At 47.9% G+C, this 23561-nt stretch overlaps 1 protein-coding gene across 6 annotated transcripts in view; it reads left to right on the top strand.

Annotated features, from left to right (window-relative positions):
- The window catches only part of PRR5L (proline rich 5 like), a 151665-nt gene that overhangs the window by 67079 nt on the left and 61025 nt on the right, over window positions 1-23561 (top strand). Inside the window, exon 1 of one of the 6 annotated variants that reach the window (XM_039233338.1) lies at window positions 9866-10019. The exons of 2 other annotated variants lie outside the window; for them this stretch is intronic. The gene's annotated coding sequence lies outside the window, so the exon portion shown is untranslated. Of the gene's footprint in view, window positions 1-9865; window positions 10123-10906; window positions 11090-23561 lie in introns of those variants that run through there. 3 more of the 6 variants (XM_039233339.1, XM_039233340.1, XM_039233341.1) reach the window with 3 other exon arrangements.

Below are 23561 nucleotides of genomic sequence, written 5' to 3'. Positions count from 1 at the left end.
CCCATTCTTGCTTATTCCATTTGTTTTTGTATATATCCAATGCAGACTACTGTCTTAGCACCATTATGTTAATGTGGTTATGCCCTTTATTTTTATTTTACCTGTTCTCGACACGGGGAGGGTATGAGTGTCAGGTTTTAAGGTTACCATTTTGCTTCCATGTTCTTGGACCACTAGCTGAAGTCTCCCTTACATTCAAGAGCATGTTTAATACAAGGGTATATCTGCGCTGTAGTAATATAATAAACATTCAAGTGTAAAAGAAAGGCTAAGACATATGTGAACCAAATTGGGAGTTGAAGATAATGTAAGTCTTTACCATGAAGGAATCAGGATTATCTATCTAGGGAAACAAACATCATGGACAAGAAATACACAAAGATCTTTTATGTTGAATGCGATGTTTCATTACTTTTCTATAGCCACTGAGCATATCGTACAAGAGTGCGGCAAGCACCATACACATATTTCACATAACTCTCATAAATCTCACTTAAACCTTACAAAATCCCTGAAAACCAAGTTGTGTCTGCAACTGGGATTCCAATGGATTAAGGACCTGCCCCCAAATAGTGCCATGAGGTCTAAACCAAAAGTAGAGGCTTCTTCCCCAAAGGAAATATTTCTTGTTCCCCAAAGGAAATATTTCTTGATTACAGGGCTATGCTTATACTAGCACATGTGTTAGATCCAGACATGTGTTGCAAAGGACAGCCTTACCCGTGCCTGGTACTATCTCAAATGAAAGAGCCAGGGCCTCTCATGGGGACAAGGACAAGCTGGGTTTCATGCAAGCTGGAGTCAAAGGGAGTCTTACCACCCCTCCCCTGCCTCTCTCTATCTGTGTGTGCGTCTGTGTATGCATATGCACATGTAGGTGTGACTCTTCTATTGTGAGGTCCTCACGATCTGAGGACTCATTCATCCATTCCTTCCACAAGTATTTGTTGAGTTCCTATGTGATGTGGAGATCACAGATAACCTTGACAGTGATTTCATCAGAATGCGGAGGATGAAAGCCTGATTGGAGAGAGTCAAAGAAAGAACAAGAGAAGGAATAGTAAGACAATGAATATGGAAAACTCTTTCCAAGTGTTTTGCTCTACGTAATCAAAGATGGTGGGAGTGGAGGGATGTCCCCCAGGCCCCACAAACAGATGAGGAATGTGGGCGCTGGGGGCTGGTGCACAGTGGAGGAATTAGCCTCAGGTTCATCTCCAGCAATAGGAGGGAGGCAGAATAGGGCTGTGAATCCTGGCAAGTGGGTTGGTTCGGCAATGGCAGCGTATGCGTCTTAGCTCAGGGGCTGCTATACCAAGTACCCCAGACCGGGAACCGAAACAATGGGTGTCATTTTCTCACAGGTGTAGAGGCTGAGGTGTTCAAGGTCAAGGTACTGGCAGATTTAGTTCTTGGCAAGGACCCTTTTCACGGCTTGCAGATACCCTCTTCTTGCTGGGAGCTCACATGACCTTCCCGTGGTAGAGAGATGGAGAGAGGCAAGGAGAGAGACCGAGAGAGATGAACAATCTTGTGTTTCTTTCTCTTTTTATTCATTTATCATTTATTTAAAAACGTTTATTTATTAATTTTGAGAGAGAGAGAGAGAAATTGAGAGAGAATGAGCAGGGGACGAGCAGAGAGAGAGGGATAGAGAGAATTCCAAGCAGGCTCTGCACTGAGCATGGAGCCTGACATGGGGCTTGATCTCTTAACTGTGAGATCATGACTTGAGCCGAAATTAAGAGTCAGACATTTAGCTGATTGGGCCACCCGGGTATCTCTCTTTCTCTTTTTATAAGGGTGCTAACTGCCCTCTCCTCATGACCTTATCTAACCCTAAACACCTCCCAAAGGGCCCACCTCCAAATACCATTACACTGGGAACTAGGGGTTTGACATATGAGTTTGGAGGATACAAACATTCAGTCCATAGTATTATGGAAATTACCTTTCCATGCTCTTGCTGAAAGAAGGAGAAAAGGTTCTCAGATGCAAGTGGGGATACATGAGAGAATTTGGGAATGTTGGAGACAGTGGGACAGTGACTAGACTAAAGTCATCTGGTGTGGGTGCTGAGAGACATTAGAACCCAGGAGGATGGTGAGCGTGAATTTAAAGTAAAATCAGGCATCATGGCTGTATGTTTCTCCAGCCACGTTCAAAGTGATGCAGGCATCGAGTAGGAAGAGAATTGGACTCAACAACCCTGACCTAGCAAAGCAAATACAATGAAATGAGAAAGGGGCCAGGGAGTCTAGGGTGCATGCAAGGAAGTTAATATAATAATGGAATTTAATCTGGGTAAGGAGGGAAGTGACATGACAGGCCTTGAAAAGTAATAGATTTCAGGGTGTTGCAGGATTATGGGAGTTCGGGTACTGGAAGGGGTGAACTGGAAAGCTAGAGAGTGGGAGAGGGTAGCAATAGGAAATGACAAAGTTAAGGCTGACTATGAGAGTGAGTGGCCATGGTAGGGTGGAGAATGAGGTCATTGGAGCAGAGGTCAAGGAACTCAGCTGCCAGGACATTGGAAAGATTTTGTCTATAAATATTGAAATCATCGGGATTTATGACAAGAAGATTAGTTAAGACAATGGCCATGAACCAGGAGTTAAAGCATCAAGGAAAGAGGGGAATAACCCAGGAGTCTGCAATGATCACAACAAAGAGGGGAAGTGAGTAGACTAGTCTGATGGTTCAATGGGGATTTAAAGGGAGGGAGTGGGTCTCAAAAGTGGTGCAATGAGCAAAGAAAACAAGCAATCTCCCTCACACTCCACTGATAGAAGGAGGGTTAGAGAGAACCTGCCACCATTTGAGAGGATTTTGGGGGAGGGAAGGTCCTCAGAGGGTTCAATTAGAACAGTGATTCTTGGGGCACCTGGGTGGCTCAGTAGGTTTAGTGTCTGAATTTGGTGAAGGTCTTGATCTCATGGTTTATGAGTTCTAGGCCCGTGTAGGGCTTTCTCTTGTCAGCTGAAGCCTGTTTGGATCCTCAGTTTCCCTCTCTCTGCCCTTCCCTATCCTCTGCTCTCTTAAATAAACATTTAAAAAGAGAGAGAACAGAGATTCTCAAAGAGTAGTTGTAGTTTAGGAATCCTAGTGGGGCGCCTGGGTGGCTCAGTCGGTTAAGCCTCCGACTTCAGCTCAGGTCATGATCTCACAGTTTGTGGGTTTGAGCCCCGCATTGGGCTCTGTGCTGACAGCTAACTCAGAGCCTGGAGCCTGTTTCAGATTCTGTGTCTCCCTCTCTCTCTGACCCTCCCCTGTTCACGCTCTCTCTCTCTCAGAAATAAATAAAAACATTAAAAAAAAAAAAAAAAAAAAGGAACCCTAGGGAGTCTCTGAGTCCCTGTCAGAGATCCACAAGTCAAAAACCATTTTCATAGTAAGATTACAATATTATTTGCCTTTTCACTCTCATTCTCTCACAAGTGCACTGTGGAATTTTCCAGAGGCTGTATGATAACACCACAGACTGGATGCAGAAATGGATGGGAGAGTCCAGCTGTCTTCTATTAAGTCAGAAGTTAAAGAGATCTGCAGAAATGTAAAACAATGACATTCTTCCCATGACTTGAAAAAAATAGTTATTTTTCATAGAATATTTGATGGCTTTATTAGTCATTTTAAGATCAGTAAGTTGATTTGAATGTTTAATTTCAAACCCAGTATGCATTGATTGACATAACCCACACAAACAAAAGTTCTTTGGGTCCTCAGTGATTTCTAAGAGTGTCCTGGGACAAAAATATTTGAGAACCACTGAGTAAGGGCATGAAAGCTAATGGAATGTTCAGAAAAGAAGCTGAAGATATAGGGGATTTTGCTGATGATGGACTGTGGGTTCCAGAGTGCACAACAGAAGGTTCTAAGGAATGGGGAAGGGCCAGGAGACAGGTCAGAATGGAAACTGTCATGTGGTGATGACAGTCTGGAGGATTAAGGGTAACCTTGAGCCCTGCCTTCTTGTATTGATGGCCAGAGATAAGGTGTGAAGGCCATAGGGAGGCCAGTCCTGAGTGCGTAAAGGCAGAGGGTAGTGATGAGTTTGTGGGTGCTGCCAGGAAGCCAGGAGCACATGGAGCCAACTCCTGCTGGGAGAAACATGGCTCCAGGAGACCAGCCGCCATCTTGCATAGTCTTTGAATTCTTAAAGAGCATTCTGGCTGGTGCTCCTCACCTGCTCTTGTGTCAGGCGCCCTCTCCCAAGACCAGTCACCTGTCACAAGTTGCAGGATGATCTACTGCCCCATCCTGCAAAATCTGAGGTGTGTGATGGTTCCAAGAAAGGACGGTATGGTCTGGGCAGGCATTCCCAAATGCCTACTACGATGATGATGGAAAATTTTAAAAAACTTTTTTTTGACAACGATTCTGAATATTTATTTGGAATGTTTCCCATTTAGTCTTGCCTGAAGGTACAGAGCTGGATTGAGCGTGTGCTCATCTTACGTTGTGACACAAAAAAACTGGGGTACATGGTTTGCTATGAACTTCCATCGCCTCTGGATGCAAAAAGCCTTCTGAGAGGTGAATCGGGCAGTACAACGTCAGCATCTTTGGATGTGGCAGTGGTGAGTGGGTTGATGTACACAGCACAGCCAGATTCCTACAGCAGTGGAGAAAGTCTGGAGATGGACTGGTACCAGTGGTTGGCTGGTGGAGGAGCGAGCCTGAAGAATCTTTAGGTCAAGTCTGCCATTTTGCACAACTTCAGAAGACACTATTCATACTGTAATTCAAGCGACCGATGTCCCTTGTAGTTGTGTAATCCAGAAGTCCTGGCATGAGAACCCTCCCTGCATGTGTCAAAATCTTACTTTGACAGTGTTCACCCTGACACCCTTTCATCATAGTCTCAACACATGAATGTATTGCATTTAAAAATGTTTAAATCTTCCAGCCAGATCAAGACAATGTCATAATCACAGGAAAGATAAAACAGCTTGCAAGCATAAACATTCAGTGAAGAAAAAAAACAAGATGTTAAATAATGTGTTTAAATGTGCCATATTCGGAGAATGGGCTCAAAAGAGCATTTACTTCTCCTACCCTGTCCCACCAAACTGTGAGTAGGGACATAAATCAATTTCCCTCCCCGCTGGATAATTCCCAACAGCCTTCGAATCATGCCTTAGTAGTTATCACCTATTTGTTTCTTTGTTTGTTTATATATTTAGAGAAAGAGAGCGAGCCAAGCAGGGGAGAGAGGCAGAGCAAGAGGGAGGGAGAGAATCTCAAGCAGCCTCCCTGCCCAGGGTGGAGGTGAGGAGGTGGAGGCGACAGAAGGCCCAACCACGACCCTGTGGTGTTTTCTAAATTACTTACCAATATGTAAAAATCACAACACCTCGTGCAAAAGTATGGCTTTTCAGCTTGCCCTAGAAAATCGGAAAGACCCGGCACTGTTCATGCTGTAGCCGGCACAGCCACAACGGGCTCTGATGGAATGCTTCCCCCTTGAGACGGCCATGCAGTCTTCAGTTTGCCAACCACGCCCACTCCCACCTTCTCCTGACCCCAGCCTGCTTCACCTGCTTCCCTGCTAGGGAAGGGACGCTGGCCCATAGGAGGGGCTGGAGCCAGGAGTAAGCAGAAACGATGTAATAGAACGGCATGGGTTCAAATCATTTTTCTCCCTAGCGAGAGAACCTTTTCTTTAAAACCTTGCTTGAAACTGTATAACTTGAACACCTCTGAGGTGAAGGCAGCTGTAGGATAGATATGGAAGCAAGTGGGCATCCAGACAGGGAGCAGCAGGGCCCTCCTTGGGGCCGCCTTGGGATCAAAACCACCCTCCAGTTCCCGCTCTTCCAGAGGTGTATTGTGCTCCTTTTCCTTCGTTCCGGTAACAAGGCTGCCCAACCCATCTTCGTAACTCATTGCTACCCCCCAAAGTCTAATCAGGCCAAGTTCAGAAAGGGCAAGGTGACTTGTCCGAAGTTATATACGAGGTAAAGATAGGCTAGGGCAGGGATTCCCTGACTGCTCTATCCTCCCTCTCGGTAAGCTTAACTGCGTCTGTCTCTGAACAATAATTAAAGTCACTTCGATTTACAAAATCGGAGTATTTAACGCCTTGAGGATCTGTAGTATGCAATGGGTGTAAAATAAACATAGCTGTTTAAGTTGGGTGCCTAACCCACTGAGCCACTCAGGTGCCCCTGTCCTCGTTTTAACTTCCACAGCACAAACATGGAGGAATCTGAAGTTTGTTTTTCGAAGAGCGTCGGATGATACAAACAAAAAAATTGTTTTTGTCTTCTTCATCCTTTCCTCGGCAAACATGGGGTGCTTCCGGTATGTTGGTTTTAGTCTGTCTTTCGTCTTTTGGTGTGGGGAAGGATCTGGCCTCCACTAAAGGGGCTGGTATTTATTTTGAGATTGTATTTTAAGAATGACTTGAATAAGCAAATCTTAAAAGTGAAAAGAGTCTGGCAACCCTACATGAATTTTTCCTGGATAATCTGGATTTTAATTATTCCTTCCCACAGTTTCAAGTCAGTCAGTTGGTTGGCAAATACTGAAGGGTCACTTGTGAGTATCAAGTACTGGGGACGCCACAGTGGGCAGGACAAAGACTCTACCATCACGGGGCAGAAAACAAGCAGCCAACATGCAAATGAACACATAAAAGAGACCATCTCAAGGACTGGTCCGTGCGTGAGGAAGATAGGGTATGGGGCACTGGAGTAACTTCGGGGAAGAGAACTTCTGAATCCGTGGTCAGCAGGGATGGCCTCTCAGCCCAGGCAGCTCTGACGGTGAGATGTAAATGATGAAAAGAGGAATCCATAGGAAGCGAGACATGTTCCAAACAGAAGACATGGCCAATACAGAGACCTTGAGTCAAGAAGAAGCTTGGCAAGTAAGAAGGACAAAAAGAAAACCGTTATGGTTAAAGCATAGCAAAAAGGTGGAGGGGGAACAAGATAAGGTCGAAGAAACAGCTCTGGGTCAGATCATAAAGGAGCTGGTAAGTCAGGGTAAGAGCTTGGCCACAGTGGGAAGTCATCAGAGGGTTTTAGGAAGGAAGTAACATGATCCGATTTCTGCACTAGAAAGATCCCTCTGGTTGACGGGCTGTAGATGAACTAGAAAAAAAGCAAAAGTGAGGGTTGGCAGTCACTTTGAGGAGGTGGCCTCGGTAGACCAAAGAAGGGATGATGGTGCTTGGATTCATTCTGGAGCAATTCTATTTATAAAACATGGAATTGGGGATGATGGAACTTTTTGATGGATTTGCCATGTGAGGAAAGATACGTGTCATGGGTGAGGCTTAGGCTTTTTTCTTTGAGCAATGGAATGGATAGTGATGCCATTTACTGAGATGGGAAAGACAGAATAGAGTGCATTTAGAAGGAGTATCCATAAATGAATGTTTACAAAGAATGATCTGTATTGGTTTCTCCCAGCAAAATCCTGTTTGTTAAGAAAAGGCAATGTTCCAGGAGCACCTGGCTGGCTCAATCGGTTGAGCGTCTGGCTCTTGATTTCAGCTCAGGTCATGTTTCACGGTTTGTGAGTTCGAGCCCCACATCGGGCTCTGCACTGACAGTGTGGAGCCTGCTTGGGATTCTCTTGCTCTTGTTCTCTGTCTCTCTCAAAAAAAAGTAAATGTTTACAGAATATTTTTTTAAAAAGAAAAGGCAATGTCCCATTGGCATTTAGTTGAAGTTTTGGTAAAAATGTGGGTGGTAACAAGTAAAACATATTGGTGGTAGTAAGCGTTATTAGACAGAGGCTCTGATCTACACCAGTGTTGGCTACTTCTCATTTTAAGAAAATTCAGGTTACAAAATTAGCAACTCTTAAGTTTAGAAAAGACTTTTTAACCTCTTTAAACCTCCCTTCCAGTCTTTGAATACTTTTATGGCATCCCCACCAAGCTGGCATTGCCTACACTGTGGGTACTTCTCTTTACTAGGGAGCACACTTCTTCCAGAGGCAGTTTCTTATACTAGGATAGGCCTAGTGATTATGTTTTTTTTTTCTTATTGCACAGTGCCCAACCCATCTTATCAGCACAACATCAATTTGCTTACTGAATCCATTCATGGATTCATTCATACACTATTTACCGGGTGCCTTCTGTGTGCCCGGCATGGTTCTAGGATCTTGGGCGGTATCGGTGAACAGAATAAATCCATGTTCTTGGAGATCTGACATTATGGCCTGGAAGTAGGTGGCGGAGGAGAGAGAAATTTTCTTTAAAGAGTAAATTCTGTAATATGTTGCAAGGTGATAGATGCAGTGGACAAAAGAAAAAAGTAGAATCCAACGAGGGGGCTGGGAGGGAGGACCAGGTGAGTTACAGTTTGACGCAGAATAGGATGGGCCTCACTGAACAAGGACTTGACGGGGATGAGGGAGTTAGAGATGTAGAACGAACACTCCCAACTAGGTCTTCCTGCAGCCGGGTAGAAATCGCTCCCTTTTCACTTCCCTGACCTGCGGGATAATACTGTAATAATAATGGTTCAATATCTATTGAATCCAAGCAGAGATTCTAAGTGCTTTCTCCATATGAATTTATTACATCTCATAACAACCCTGTGATCACTACTACTTTCCTCCTCGTTTTCATAGGAGTAAACTGAGGCATAGCACATCTAGGTAACTTGGCATAATATCCTGCCCCTAATTACAGCAGGAGGTAGGATACAAACTTTGACCTTCTGGCTCTAGGCTTCGGTTATTAAGACCTCAGCACAGCAGCCCTGAAGGTGTCCCAAGTCACTGGCCCTCAAGTTTTCTTTCCCAGGCACGTGCCTGGAGCCTGGTTCTTCCCTTGCGTGTGCTTTCTGGGCTGAGATTTCATCACCTTGGGGCTTGTATTGAGAATGCTTTAATATTGGACAAGTGAGGCTCAGGGGGCTTCGTCAAACCCCTTCCCCTGGGCACACCCTGATCAGCAACCCTTCCTGAATCATAAGTTTTTAAAGGTCACAGTGACCAAAATAAACACTTATTTTTTTTCTCAGTTTTGACATAAAAAGACACACGCATCTTTTCTTCAGCAAATGTCACTGTGGTTTCTAAGCCTAAGTGTGATGTTTGAGCGGGCAGCATTTTAAAAGTATTTCCTGCTCAACCGTAGGGTGAAATTATACAAGCCAGTGAGTCCTGAAAACAGCTGCCTCAAATTCTTGCCACCTGCAAAAAAAAAAAAAAATTTTTTTTTGAAAATAATTTTAGTGGTTTTTAATTTTGAGTTTGGCTGGCTTTCTGTTGTTTCAAACTCTGAGGGACCCTCCAACTCTCTAAACCTGCAGCTGGAGGGAGAATTTGGGAGCTTTAAAAGGGTTTTGCAAATCTGAGGGAGACTTCACCGGAATTATATTTTCATTAATACAGTTAACACAACTGTTCCTGGAATCGGCCTGGGGACTGTTCCTTGAAACAACAAAAGTCCCTGGTCTCTGGGACTCTAGTGAGCCTTAGAATCACCCCTTGGCTTCTGGGTAAAGTTTCCCAGGGTGGGGGGCCGCGGCGGAGATCCCTTGGTTGGGGGGGGTGTCGTCTTGTGGGAGCTCCCTTGACCTGTTGCATCCTCCCTTGCTTTTCAAGTTAAGAGTTGGATTTCCTGAAATTGTTGATCTGGATGAAAGTGCAGGCGCCCCCTCCCCCTCGCTCCCCTCCCCAGCAGAGTGCGAGTCGCGGCAGGGGAGGAGTGGGAGGGGTTGAGGAGGGGTGAGGTGGGGTGAGGTGGGGTGGGGGCCGCAGGAGAAAAACTAAAGCGATGAGCACAGGACAGGAAAAGTGGGAGGAGGAGGAGGAGGAGGAGGAGGAGAAGACGAAGTAGGGGGAGGAGGCGGCCTTGAGAGGAGAGAGGAGGGAAACGTGTCACCCGCCCGGCTCGGGGAGCTCCGCGGCCGCGGCGTTTGTGGACCCGCGCTGGGGAACCGGAGGCCGGACCGGACCCCGCGGAGGCCCGCGCTGCGCAGGGAGGGAGGAGGGAGAGCTGGGCAGAGCGCGGCGGGAGAGCCATCCAAGTCCCTCGTTGCCCTCTGGTGAGAAAACTTTCTCGGGAACACCGGAAACTGTCCTGGGCGCGCAGAGGCGAGCTGCGGGTGTGTGCGACTCGAGGTGATTCAGCCCCGGGACCCCAAGGGGGTGAGTGGGGAAGTCCCCGGGAGGGGCTGGAGTTGTCGGCTGGAGCGACCGCACAGGATTGCGAACGCAGTCGCCGTGGACTACGGTCACAGACTGGCGGGGCACCGGTGGGGAGGTGGGGGGGGGAGGCTTGGGGAGAGCGTCATATTTGGGGGCAACCGGATGGGGACCCCAGTGTGGTTAAGGATCCTCCGATCCCACGCGGCAGGCGGACGTAGAGGCCGGGACTGGCAACCCCGGAGTTGGGGCGGGGGCAAGCGGTGCCCCGCGCCTGCGGCTTAGCGAGGGATGGGGGGCGAGTGGGGGGGGGGGCATGCGGCCGACCGCGGGACCCAGGCTGGGCCGGGAGATCGAAAAAGAAAGTTGCTTGTTTGCCTCTCTCGTTCTCCCGCGACGCGAGGGGGCAAATCTAAAGAGCTGCCCCGGCTGGAGCGCGGGGGCTGGAGCGCGGGCGCTTGAGAGCCCCGAAACAGCCCATCTTTCCCTGCGGTCCCCCTTTTGCAGAAGCAGGCGTGGGAGGGAGGGCAGCCGCTTTGTCCCGCGCGCCACTGGGCTCCGCCGGCTGGGGCGGGCGCGGGGGGGGGGGAGGGGGCCGGGGCGCCGCCCGCGGGACACCCGGCTAGGGCGGGCGACACCCCGGCTCCGCGCCGGCTTTCCAGCCCGCCCTCCGTTCGCAGAGGCTTTCCTCTGCGCGCCTACTGTGCGCACGCGGGGTGCCCACTGCGCGCAGGGGGGCGCTCTGCAGCCCGGGCCCTCGGGGCCGCGACCCTCCCTCGCCGCCCTCTGCCCCTGTTCCCGGGCGCCCCGGGTCGGATCAGGCTGTGCTTCAGGAATCGGTTTGGGGTGCCTCCCTGGTTGGCAGCAGGGTTTTTCCCTGGTTGCAGCCAGCCGCTGGCCTCGGTCACATGCCGCCGCCTCTTCCTCCGCAGTGCCGGGAGCCCGCGTTTTGTGTGTCAGCAGTAAGGCGGTGAGTATTTATAGACGCCGCTGCAGCCCTGTGGTGTGTAAGGTTTCAATTACTGCGATGCGCCGCGCAAGACGGGAGGCTCGCGCGCGGCAGCTCAGAGGCGCGTTTGCTCCGGAGCCCCGCCTGGAAAACGCTCTGGGCGGGCGTCTCCGGGCATCCCTCCTGGGACGGGGTTCCGGACCCGTCGCCCGCACGATGCGTGCAAATTCAAATGGCCCTTGGGAAGGCGCAGAGCAGTCACGGACGCCGACAGTCCACACTGCCCCGCTTCCCCTCAAAGGGTGCTCGCTGATCAAGCCTCGAATACTGCCTTTTTGATTTCCCTGTGGTGATCCTGACCACCGTGGCTTGCTGTTGTGACATTTCCTGGGCCTACACGCTGCAGAATTTCCCGGGGCTGCGCTCTGGAAAATTGCTCTCTGGTGGAAGGCCGTTCTTGACACCATGAAGCAGCAAGGGGGTCAGGAGGGGAAATGGAGCTTGCAGAAGCTAATTTAGCCCCGCTTTGAATTTAGCCCCTGGTGAGGTTCACTGTACGACTGAGAAAGGGGCGGTGGGGCCGCCCTCTCCGTGGAACCTGGCTGGTCGTTTTCTCTGGTTGCAGTGGGGCACCCTCCTAACCCGCTAAGGGTGCTGTTCAGAGTCTTTTCTGTAGGAATCTAGCAGACAAAGGAAACAATGCTTGATCAATCCACAAAATCATCTTTAGTGTTTCCAACCCTAGCCATTGCCCTTTTGGGGTTTTATTGATGCTTCTAACATCCAGAACCATGAATAGTGTAAAAAAAGAAAGGCGTTAGAAATGAGCTAGTCTAACTGGTTTATTTCTCTGGGGGTGAGTTCAGGCTACCCTGTTTCTTTAGCAAGAACTCATTTTGTTCCCATCCAGAGGTTCACACATATATATTTATTTCAGTGGGTGAGATTTCAATAATGGCTGTTATTTGAACATTACACAAATGTTCCTTTTTTTTTTTTTTAAAGAAAGGAGGAAGAGGACAAACACCTTTTGAATTCTTATTATGTCTTAAACTTGGCCCTAAGAGACATTAATAATGGTATATAATCTGCACCCAAACAGTGATGAGGTAGGTACCATTATATCTCCATGACTATAATGATGAGCCTACCGAGGATTAGAGAACTTGGGCAGTTTGTTCAAAGTCACACACATGCAGGGGTGGAGCTTAGGATGGGTTCTGGGTCTGCCATTCCAGGCCTATAGTGGCAGCCAGTATTCGAGATGTCTTTCCCTTCAGTTCCTCAGTTGTTAATTAGATCAACTTACATAAGATTGAATAACTTGGTGGCTTCTTTCTTATTTTTTCTCTGCATTGCATAATATCACAGAATGGCTCAAGTATTGAAGAAAAAAGAATCCTGATCATGTATTTTGAAGACTGTTACACTGCTATTGACAATTTCAGGCTGGTAGTCCGGACCCAAGTGTCATAACTTCAGCGTGTTCACTGACAGTGTGTGTGCAACAATTAAACCATTTACCTGTGGAAAATTGAATTGTTAGGGGTTTGTGGGTTTCTTAATTATTTCTCTATCCTAATTATTTCCTGTGGTCACTCCTTCTGTAGTGCCCTTGTACAGGATCAAGTATGCTGAAATCTTTCTTGAATTGCAGATTGAACTGAATTCACTTTTTCCTTTTACTTGTTTTTGCAGAGCTAGACCAATACAGAATTGATTAGAGAAATAGAATGTGGGCCCCTCAAAGACCCCTGCTGTGTTTAATGTTTGCCATTTAAAGTTTGTTCTCTAGAACTGCCTCTCTATATGCACGTGTTAAAAGTAATGCTGACTGAAAGTATCTTTGTCGTGTGAATATCTCAATTGCTGAAGTTTGAGAATACAATAGTTGGTGGATTTTGTGTGTTAGGAATTTGAGAACAGAGAGAGTGATATCCTGATAAGCAGAAAGCAAGGTTTTCCAAGGGAAGATTCCACTTTGGAACCAAGAAGGAGGTTGAGGATGTAAATGATACAAAGCAGTGATGAGACATCAGAGGTGAACTTGAGTTAATTAACATTTTGTCTCTGACTGGGGATCCAAGGTTTACTTGCAAACTTCTTCAGTTAAAACAAACAAGCCAACTTATGTACTGGGCAACTATTATGAGCCGAGTACAACCATGGTAATGCCATTTGAGCCTCCCAGCAACATAAGCAGGTGAATATTCTTTTCTCTATGTTAAGATGCGAAAATAGAGGCTCAGAGAGGTTAATTACTTTCCTGATGTGACACAGCCATTAACTGAAGCCGCTTGTCCTCTGCAGCAGGTTTTGTGATTTATCCTTGAAGGCCTTCTGTGACGAATCCAGGCTGCCAAGTACTCAAGAAAGTCCTAGCAGTTCACATGGAAGTTTCTGGATCAGAAGTGGATACAAGAGCAGTATGGAGGCTCTAAAATGAGGGGTTAGGTGGTGGGTGACCAGTGGAGGAACTGAAGGGACAGTCTGGATCATTCCGACAGTAGTTATTCCATGGAAGAAGGAGAGAGGCCCTGCAGATACTTTGAATAGAAAGAATTAGTAGCATTGGTCTGGCAGCGGATGGCTGTCACACTGTAAAGCAAGACCTGGAAACTGACATACCACACGAGGTCCCCAGAGGGAGGATTCCCACCTCCCTCAGCGCACCTTTTGCTATGATGCTGCCCGGTGAGGAGCCCTAGCTTGGAGGCAGTGTAAATTAGGGAGCTTGTACGACCTGTTTCCATTTTAATTGGACTTGGCCCTTTGTGCTAATAGTCACCCAATCTGCCTTAAAAATTCTTTTCTTATGCTTTGCCAGTTTATGGTCTTTGTAGATCAATCCTTGGATTCCATTTAGAGGAAAGAGAGGGAGGAAAAAACCAGCAAAGGTTAGTGATTACCTAAATTGGATTAAGTTCTGTCTCTCAGCGTTTAAAGAAATACTGCTTGCTGTCTAATTACCATCAACCAGGAATTTAAACGGTCTATTAAATTTAAGCTGACTTTTTTTTTTAATCCATGATAGTTCTAGTTCTAACATATTCTGGGGTTTTGGAGGCTTTTTAAAAAATATTCTTTAAATGTGGAGACGGCGTTCTCTTCCACCCCACCTTTAAAAAATAATACATTTCTGCAGCAGGATAATGAATGATGTTATTATATACGTGCTTCATTGAGAGGCAGACTGACAGCCAGATTCATCCAGCTCTGTCAGCCTCTGGAAAGCAAGCCAGTGAAGTGAGTTCTTTGTCAGAAATTTAGGGGTGCCTGGGTGGCTCAGGTCCGACTTCTGCTCAGGTCACGGTCTCACGATTCGTGAGTTCGAGCCCCGAATCAGGTTCTGTGCCGACAGCTTGGAGCCTGGAGCCTGTTTCAGATTCTGTCTCAGTCTTTCTGCCCCTCCCACGCTCATTCTCTCTCTCTCTCTCAAGTATAAAAAAAGACATAATTTTTTTTTTTTAAATAAAAAGAAGCTATGGACACCTATGTGAAGGATGGGGTCTGGCTTGCTCCTTTATCTCTGTAGGGAACGGATAGACCTTTGATGCAAATCAGCCGCCTTTACTCTGTGCTTGAGCTTTGAATAGAAAATATGAGTTATTCTTTGTCAGAGTGTGTGGGGTGTGCGCTTTGGGGCTGGGACTAGGTAGGCATCGAAGCTGTGACCTTGAGGGCATGACCCTAAGAAATAGGGCCTTACTTGCCTTTTCCTCTTGTGAGCCCTGGTGTGCTTAAAGACGAACTGTACTCCCGAGGGCTTCAGTGAGTGGTAGAACTCACCAAAAGATCTCTCCCTCTTTTGACCGTGGCCTGTGGGAAGACAGGGTCAACATCTAAATAACCTATCATGCATATTTGTACAATTGATTTTGCGTATAATCATACGTTACCTAAGAGCATGAATTTACCCCTCTAGGCTTTCATTCTCTTTCCCTCTCGGTTTTGGGGTATAAATAGGTGATGTTTTGAATGCATTCATCAGTGTTCTGGTTTTGCCTTAGCTCCTTGCCAAATGCCAGTGACATCTCCGGTATCCCGTGTCTCCTTACCTGTCACAGAACTTTCTCCAGCTTGGCTGGTTCCCTTGGGTGCAGGCTGAGTTCTGTGTCTTGTTGAAGGCATCTGTGACCGCAGTTAGGTTCTTAGCAAGTACTAGGAGGATGGGACCGCTTTGGGCTCCCTCGTTCAGGAGCTAGAGTGTATATATGTCAGCCTGAGCTGAGCCCAGGAGGGCACTTGAAAGAAGCATTTGTTTTTGTCTTTTTCCCAAAGACGGGGGGGTGGGGGGGTGGGCAGAGTCCAGCAAGCGCTGGGGTGTGTGTGTATTTTTCTGAACTAAGCTGTCTCACACCCTGTCACAACCTGCTCGTGACCTCAGCCGCCTAAATCCTCCCTGGAAACCCATTCACGCTTGGTGTTTAATTCCAAACACTCCCTTGGAACTGGCTCACCGTCATTCCTTAGACATCTTCGGGGGAGGTCACGTCAACCGCGCCGTCATTTTGGGGAATTCAGCCCAGTGTGCCAGCTGCCGGAGTCCACCGCTATGGGGGCATATGGCCCCTTTCGCTGTAAAGTATCTGGAGGCAAAATCAGTGGGGAAACAGGGTGATCTTTTGTGGTGTTCTGAGAAAATTAAAAACAAAAGTTCTTGACCAGCAGGACAATCGATTCCTTTCAAGACACCTCGAAAGGTGTCAGTGTCAACTTTGCAGGGAGGGAGCTGATGAACAAGCCCACGCATTGATCCTACCTGGCGTCCTGGAGACAGTGCAGGTCAAGGAACTGAGATCTGGACTCTGATCTCCCCTCTGCGGCGTGCAAAGCTGTATGACTGTGGGCAAGTCACTCAGTTGCTCTGGGCATCAGTTTTCCTACCTACAAAATAATGGGATTGATCCACTGCTGGTTAAAGTTTAAAAATTGGGAGACTTGACATCTAGACTCAGGTTTCCAGCTTTACAAAAAAGAAAAACGACTGGCTTCTCTAACGTGGTGGCCTTCTCTGCCTTGGCCCCCTAAGAATTGAGTTTACCTTGCTGGCTTCAGGCCAGGTCTCTTGAATCGAGACCAACTTCTTATTCTCTCTCTTTTTGTTTGTTTCTTTATTATTGGTAAGACTATCCCTGGCTTGTCTTTGGGTTTGGTGTAGTAGGCGCTCATGAAATATTTGTTGAAATGTGATTTTTTTCACTCCTGTCCTTGTCTGTCACAAATGAAACAGGATACGCCAGCATTGGAAGTGCTCACCTATGGAAGCTTGTGTTTCCTTCCCCAGATTTCCTTTCTAGGCTCCAATGTCCATGTTCTTTACAGTAACAAGAAAATGGAGAGCCTGTATTTTTCAGTTGACTGCTTATTAGCATTGCTTCGTAAACTGGAGAAGGTGATCTAACCTTTCTGCCTCAATCTTGTCTCGACAGCCAGTCTTCACTCATAGTCGTCAGCTTGCATTTATAACGTTAACTTCTGAGTGTTTCTGATGAGACCTACAGAAGCACGTTATTTTATTCTTCTTTACCCTCTATGCTTCCTCTTCTCAGATATGGCACACATCAGACCTCCTAATGTTTGGTTGTTGAATGAACTTGAACTGACCTCATGATCTCCGTGAAGTGATCAGATGCTGAGAGCCTCTTCAGTTTTCTGAGTCTCTAGTCAGTGCTCTTTACACCTGGCTATGTGACAGGAAGAGCCGTTTCCCTTGATCCTGTTTTCTTATGAAAAAGCATTTCATCCATGGGAGGGTGAAGCTCATTTAGAACAAATAGCACAAGTTCATCTGGAGCACGCTCCCCCACACGGAGAGCCCCGGTCTGCCAGACGGTAGCTTCTGACCGCTGTGTCACCCACCAGGGTTTTAGAGGGTACGTGTCAGAAATGTGATTGCTCACATAATGGTCAGTCTCAGCCACTGCTTGCGTCTAGACTTCTCACTGTATCATCTGGTAGGCCCTGTGGAATCGCTCCGGATGGCATTTATGGACCACACCCTAACAATTTGCACTCCAAGAAACTCGATGCTTAAAGTAAGGCTTAGAGATGAGTAACTAAGATCTTCTGTGGCTATTCCCCACAGTTTGCTTGAGTTGTGCCAGAGGAGGGGATTTTTCTGGTGATTATACAGTGGTTTGCAGGCCAGGCTGGTGGTGATGATCTGATGAAATAATTACTGCTAACTGCATCTGCATCGTCAGTGCTTTGAGCCCTGTGGGCATTAAGAGAACCACTAAGCAAAGATAAAGGCTTGAGCTTGCATCCTGTTTGCGCTAATATGTACTGTTACCTAAGTTCAGATTCTCAAGATTCTTGTTTCTGCATTGGTGTCCGGTGTGAGCGCTGAGAAAATGGTCTCATTCTTCCTGTGGAGTCTTTTCCATAGTCCAAACTTGACCCTTAACATTTTCTTGCTTGTGGGAGTGTCTGTTCCTCAGCTGGCTTCTGTGTCCTAAGAGTTGTGAAGTTTGGTCCTTAATCAAAACAAACGCTCTGTGCTATGCAGCAGGGCACCTGTCTGTAGGCTCCACTGACTGGCACACAGACCCAGGATTCCTGGCCCATGTGGCCAAGGTCCACATTCCTGCGGACAGTGATAACTTAGGTGGACTCCAGTTTGGTCATCTGGGAAGGGAGAAATGGGAAGACTGCTCTGTCTGGTGTCCTGGAAGCCCACGTGTCATTCCATCATTCAGAGCTGTGGGCTTTTTTTTTTTTTTTTTTAATTTATGTATTTTGAGAGAGTGAGGGACAGAGAGAATACCAAGCAGGCTCCCAGCTGTCAGTACAGCGTCCGTTGTGGGGCTTGATCCCACGAACCCTGAGATCATGACCTGAGCTGAAATCCAGACTTGGAGGCTCAACCAACTGCGCCCCCCCCCTGGCGCCCCCCCAGAGATGTTTACCTTGTATGTACCCAGCACTGTGCTTGCAGTGAGACACGGCAGGGAGCAAGACAGGCCAGGTCTTGGACTTTGAGGAACTTACATACCAGTGGGGCTGGTCAGTGAACAAGTAAACAAGCACGATGACCTCACACGCTGGTAAGAGCCTGAGAAACGAAGCCTCTTTTCTGTGAGAGTTCCTGATGCCTGGGCCGGGTGAGAAGCTGTTGGTGATGGGTGACGTGCATGATGGGAAGCCATGGGTGGTGGTCACCTCTGATCTCCATGTGTGGCAGATGTGAGTGTTGTTTAAAACAGACAGTTTAGGAGCTCGGACCCCGGAATCAGGTAGGATCTGACTCTTGGTCCCTCTTACTAATCTTCTGAATTTGGACAAGTGAGCCCCCGTGCTTCAGTTTCTTCATCTGTGAAATGGGAAGAATTAAACCTACCTTGTTAGTTTCTAGTGGAGATGAACTGAGATACTGGCTGCAGATAGAGGGTTGCCAACATCCTGACCATCCTGGCCAGCCCTTGATGAAAAGTAGTATATTCCTTTTTTTATTTATTTATTTTGAGAAAGAAAGAGAGAGAGAGTGCACGAGCAGAGGAGGGGCAGAGAGAGAGGGAGAGAGAGAGAGAGAGAGAGAGAGAGAGAAGCCCCAGCAGGCTCCACACTTGTCAGCATAGAGCCTGACACAGGACCACGAACCGTGAGATTGTGACCTGAAGCAAAATCAAGAGTTGGACGCTCAACCAACTGAGCCATCCGGGCTCCCCAGTAGTATATTCTTTTCAGTAATAAACATGATAAAATAGTCATGGTAGGTGATTTGCATTCTTGAATGCCTCCTTCTGACTTGGTTGCCATCTGGTGAGCTGGGGTGCTATGTGTGGGGCTCAGATCTACTTTCCTGGGCTGGTGTGGTGGCTTCTGTTTGCTGTGTGTTCCTTCTAGAAATGCCTCGCCTGCTGCTGGCTGGCCCTGTTTGAGGAGTGCGTGTGGCTATGTCTAGACTATGGAGGGGTACTTGCGGCTCCAGTGTGGACAGGGTAGGACTGAGTGATAGCTGATTTGGTAAGAGGCTGGCCAACTAGATGACGTGGTAGGTGGGGGCTGAAACACCGGAAGAGGCCAGTTCTGGGTCTGTGCTGTGTCAAGGTCAGTTGCTCCCACATCTCTTACAGGTGCTTGGTTCTGTAGGGCAGTGACGGTAGGGTCTCTTTATTTTTCTTTAATGTTTAATTTATTTTTTTATTTTTGAGAGATAGAGCATAAGTGGAAGAGGAGGGGTGGGGGGAGGGGCAGAGGATCGGAAACGGGCTCTGTGCTGACGGGCTGACAGCAATGAGCCTGACGTGGGGCTTGAGCTCATGACCGCAAGATCATGACCTGAGCTCAACCGACTGAGCCGCCCAGGTTCCCCAGGCCAGACTCTTAATCAACAGATAAGCCAGCAAACCTCGGGAAGGCCGCTTGTGCGCCCACGCCCACAGTGGCTGGTTTGTGGGGGCTTATGTTACCCCTGATTCAGGGCCTGCGGAAAGGGTGTGGGAAGGCTGGGGGTCACAGTTGTGATGGAGAAAATAAAGGTCCCAAACCTACGTGTCAGGCCCCTAAAGTGCTAGCCGCCTTGGTGAGTTCGTTTGCTAACGCGTCTAAATCACATGATTTTGTATTTTAAACATCTGGATTCTCGGCATCTCTTGGAAAATTCGGATCTGGCAGAACTGAACTTGTGCCCTGAGGTGGCAAAAGCCAGGCTGGATTGAGTAGGACTGCCTCCTTGAGCCCAGCAGGTCCTGCCCACTCTCTGTGATGTTCCACAAAGTATGGCCAGCGAGTGGTGCCTCGTGTTGTTTTTCTGGTCTATGTGGCCCTGTGTATACGAGGCAGCTCCTGTGATAGGATGCGTGTTAAAGAAAGAAAGTTGTGGGGGCGCCTGGGTGGCTCAGTCGTTTACTCATCCTCAGGTCCTCTGTCTCTCTCTCTCTCTGTCCCTCCCCTGCTTGCACGCGTGTGCTCTCTCTCAAAAATAAACATTAAAAAATCATTAAGATGGTAAATTAAAAAAAAAATAAATTTATGTCGAATGAATGAACTATAATTGATAAGAGCACTGCATTTGGGATCAGAAGCCAAGTTTGAATCCTCACTTCTTCCGAGCAGCTGAGGGACTTTGAACAAATCAATAACGTTTTTTTTTTTTTTTTTGGTCTTTCTTTTGAGGGGCTGGGGGAAGGCATCATTGCTGTTTTTACTTATTTCCCTGAATACGTCGTACGTGTTCATGTTTCAGAATTCAAAGGCACAAACAGGTTTATAGAGAAAAGCCTCCGTACTGTGTCCCTGTCACCCAGCTCTTTTCCTTGGGGGAAACGGGTGTTCTCAGAGTCCGATTTGTCCCTTCCAGAGATACTCTGTGCAGTACACGAGATAGGTAAATGCTCTCTTCCATCTGTTTTACCTAGACTGTGGCATACTGCACACAGTTCTCTGTTTAGCACACTCTCCTTCTGAAGGGAGGGCACGCCAGTCAGTACACAGAGCCTTCCCTTCTCTCTTAGAGCCGCGCCGGCTTCCAGAGTGCGAGAGGTTCAAGTTCACGTAGCCGGTCCTCTGTCGCTGGGCATTTAAGATATTTCCAACCTGTCGCTGTTGTAAAGGAGGCCGTAGTAAAAACCCTGGTTGTGCAAGTCACTTGACGTGCCTAGAAAAAAATTTCTGGAAGGAGAGCTGCTAGGCCAGAGAGCACAGCCTTTGTCACTGCGGCAGATCCTGCCCAATGCCCGTCCACAGCGGCTGCCCCAAGCTGGTCTCCTCCCAGCCACATGAGAGGAGGCTTTGCCTCACACCCTAGTCATCTGTCACCTCTTCGAAACTGTGGGGGTTTTGTGTGTTATGAAAATATTAACACTAGCTGTGATTTTGGGGGCCCCTTCGGTGGGCCAAGCTGTGCTCTAGATTATCTCGTGGAGATGCACACCCCACTCATTTGTAGATAAGGAGACTTTGAGTCATTTACTTAGGTCACCCAGCTAATAAACTGTAGAAGCTGGATTCCAACCCAGGCTTGTCAGATTTCAGTACCAGGATATTTTCATATGCAAAAGCTTTATGTAGTTTTGGGGGCTGGAATTCTCAGCTGACACACGCAGATGGTTCCCGTGCCTCCCGCTAGTGCCTCTCAGGTGGCTGATTCATTTGCTCAGTCATCAAGTGTCTGCAGAATTCCTGTACTGTACTAAGCACCTGAGAGCAAGGTAGACATAGTCCCTGACTTTATGGATCTCACGAAAATAATAAGAACTAATTCTGTAGTCATTTATTGGATGACAAGACAACAAAAGGGTGAGGGGTCACAGGGCCTACTCAGGAGTGAGGGGAAAGGGAGCTCTGTGAGCAAGTGCAAGATGGGTGACAAAAGGTCTGTGGGTTCGAGCCTGGAGAAGTGGATGGGAAGTATTTCATGCAGAGGTCGTTGGTACGTGCAAAGGTCCTGGGGCAGGGAAGAACTGGTAGTGTTGGAGGAAAAGGAAGATGAGTGAGCCTGTGTCCGAGTAGCAGGTCGTTGGTGAAGGTGGGAGGATGGAGTGTGGGGGTTTATTCTAAGAGCTGTGGGGGAGCCTTTGAAGGCATTGAAGTAACAGGAGCACCAAGAGCCTTGGGCTTTGGGGCTCTTGTCATGGACTCATGTCAAGGGGCTCATGTCAAGGACTGTATGACCTTAGACAAGTTAAACAGTGGGCACATCCAATTTCTTCTCTGGGAGAAGCACACATGGTCACAGCACACAGCGGCTTTCAAACATTTTGAGTGTTACATACCGTATGAAATATGCAATTCATTTAGACTCTGTACACACGAGCACCTGTGTAATATATGTGCGTCCCCAGAGTGTGATGCACTCTGATAGTTTCTGTCCTAGCCTATTAACGGTTTTGGCCAAATGCATTTTAGAAGCACTGAGATAATATATGTCAAGGGCGTGTTTCACAGCTGGCACTCAGTCACTGGTGCTGCCACTCATCACGGGTGTTATTATAAAGACGATGCTCGTTGCGGTTAGAGAACGGGTCAGTGCAGTGAAGGGACAGTATCCAAATCCAGCCCGATGCTGAGGGACATTGACTCTTCACCTCTGTGTTCATGTTGCAGGGAAGGAATTGCACATGGGGCCTCTTGGCTGCCTGAACTGCTGGGGGGAACGTGGAGATCGCAGAGTCTGTATGGCTTCCCTGGGAACCGGTTTCTCCTGGCTTTCTGGGCGATCGTATCCAACTCGGTTTTCTTTGACTTCTTTGTTATTTACACTCAGAATGGCTTTTTCCTGGAAGCCTCAGAGTCATTATAAGCCACTCACTTCTTTATTTTGAGTGGTGCCATGGTTCTACTTCCCTTTTCAGAGTTAAGGGTTGGAGCCTTAGTGGAATTTATTTGCATTTTCCACCGAGTGTACCGCCGCCCTCTGCCCGCTGGGCTGGTGTGCGGGGCTGTGCCCCACTCCCCGTGCCCGGGGCCCTGGCCGCTGGGAGAAGAGAGGCACCGCATTTTTTTTTTCTCTCCAAGAAACAGATCCTGGGTCCTGTGCGTGGAGGTTTTCAGAGAAATCCCTGTGCGGTGAGCCTGGGAGGGCAAGGCCGGTGATGATGCCCAGGAACCCTGTAACCGGCACAGCCCCCCCCGCCTGTGTCCAGGACCCCGGCTTTCCAGATCACTGAGTTTCAGCACCCAAAGCCAAACTATTTAACTTATTTTAGATGCACGTTTCTCTAAATGTCAACTGCATTGGTCCTTCACAGGCGAATATCCACCAAACACTAGTTTCTTTAACTCAGAGACATTATGCAAAGAACTTTTGGTGACGATGATGGTGGGGGTGGCTGAGTTGTGTCCCCCACAGGACCTTAGAACGTGGCTGTATTCGGAGATGGGGCCTTCACGGGGGTGATGAAGTTAAAATGAGCCTGTCAGAGGGGCCCTAATCCTGTCTGACTCGTGTCCTTGTAAGAGGACATGTGGACACACAGCAAGGGAGGCACGAATACAGAAGGGCCATGTGAGGGCACGGCGAGAAGGTGGCCACCTGCAAGCCAGGGAGAGGCCACAGGAGAAACCAAACCTGCTGACACCTTGATCTTGAGCTTCTAGCTTCTGCAACAGTGAGAAAATTCATGTCTGGTGTTGACAGCATGCCGTCTGTGGTCTCTGGTTACAGCAGTGTGAGCAGACTAGTACACCGGTGGTGGCAATAGGAGTAAACCACAGGTAGTGTCTATCCAGCACTTACGCTATACCGGGACTGTTTTAAGCCTTGCTTGAGTCATCTCATTCAACCCTCAGACCAAGCCTACGTCACCTGCCCAGGTCACAGCATATGTGGTGGCACTCAGCCTGGCTCTGGCTCCACTGTACCTGTGTCTAGTGCCCAGGAAGTTCCCTGCCCGGGCCTTCCTAGGTCATCTTTCTCAACACCGTAGCTCTCCAAGGTGACACTTCCTGTTCCCCCTTTTTCAGATGTCGAGACTGCAGTTCAGAGTGGCCCAGAGCCGCACAGTGAGTGTTTATTTCTTGGAGCTGCAATATGACATTACCACAGCCT

The sequence above is a fragment of the Hyaena hyaena genome, unplaced genomic scaffold (genome assembly GCF_003009895.1).
Source record: "Hyaena hyaena isolate Hyena2069 unplaced genomic scaffold, ASM300989v1 scaffold_74, whole genome shotgun sequence".
NCBI classification, from domain to species: domain Eukaryota; kingdom Metazoa; phylum Chordata; class Mammalia; order Carnivora; family Hyaenidae; genus Hyaena; species Hyaena hyaena.
This window is presented reverse-complemented; position numbering and strand designations above follow the sequence as displayed.